This window comes from Mus musculus, chromosome 13 (genome assembly GCF_000001635.26).
Source record: "Mus musculus strain C57BL/6J chromosome 13, GRCm38.p6 C57BL/6J".
Lineage (NCBI taxonomy): Eukaryota > Metazoa > Chordata > Mammalia > Rodentia > Muridae > Mus > Mus musculus.
Window position 1 is genome coordinate 99,026,343 of NC_000079.6, and position 1,204 is coordinate 99,027,546.

Sequence of the window (1,204 nt, forward strand, 5' to 3'; positions counted from 1 at the left end):
CTATATTCTTTTGACTGTTTGATCGATATTTCTTCTTTAATATTTCTTCTGTTGTCTCTTCTCACCCCTATGTGGGTTCTGGAGGTCAAGCTTGGGTCATCAGGTGTATGGGGCAAGTGCTTTCACCCAGGGAGACATCTCGCTGCACTTAAGATGCATTCCTAGCTCCTACATTTCCGTGTCAAGCTTTCTCCTGTTTCTTCCATGATGTATTTGAGTGTGCTGCTATATTTATTTTTCTTGTTTGAATTTCATTGTGCGTCTTGATTTGAGGATGCACGGGGCATCCTGGGATTTTCTTCCCACAGTCTCCTCAAATGTCTCTTATATCCCTTCTAGGCCTTCTCCATGCCTTTTGAACCCTGGGTAGACGCTTCATTCTTTTCTCCATACTCCTGAACTCCATTTCTCTATGTGAAACACAAATACAAGTGTACATTTATATGTGTGTTTTGAACTTTTAAGATTATATCGCATACCATATCTCTATAAATTATTGTTAATGAATTACTTCATTAGTTATATGCTTAATCACTCTTTTTGTTTCTTTTTCTGTTTTTCAAGACAGGGTTTCTCTGTGGCAGCTTGGGACTCACTCTGTAGACCAAGCTGGCCTCAAACTTGGGGACCGGCCTGCCTCTGCCTCCTCAGTGTTGGGATTAAAGGTGTGGCCAACACTGCCAGGCTAGTAACTTGTTTTTTTGTTTTTTTTTGTTTTTTTTTGACAACTTCTCTTTATAACACAAATAGAAACTTTTTGTATGTCTCGGCCATGTGTGTATGTATACACGTTCATGTGAGTATGTGTGGGTGTGTGGAGGTCAGAGGTCGATGTCAGCTCTCTTCCTCAGTTGCTCTCCTCCGTTTGTTGAGACAGGGTCTCTTGGTGAGCCTGGAACGTCTTGATTCAGCTACAAAGGCTATCCAGGAGGGCCTGGGGATACTTCTATCTCTGGCCAACACTGGGGCATGGGCCACTATGCCCATATTTTTTTCATGATATTTTTATTGATTATTTGGGAATTTCACATCACAAACCCAGAGCGCACTCATTTCTCTTTCCAAATAGAAGTGCCGTGACTTCCATGGAACATTCTAGAAGTCTTCACCCCTCTACTGTTCAAGCTGCCCCTGAAGATCTGGGTGCCAGAGTGAAAACTTCTTCCCGACTAAATTTTCTAGAAAAAGAAGAGCAAACAGTCTC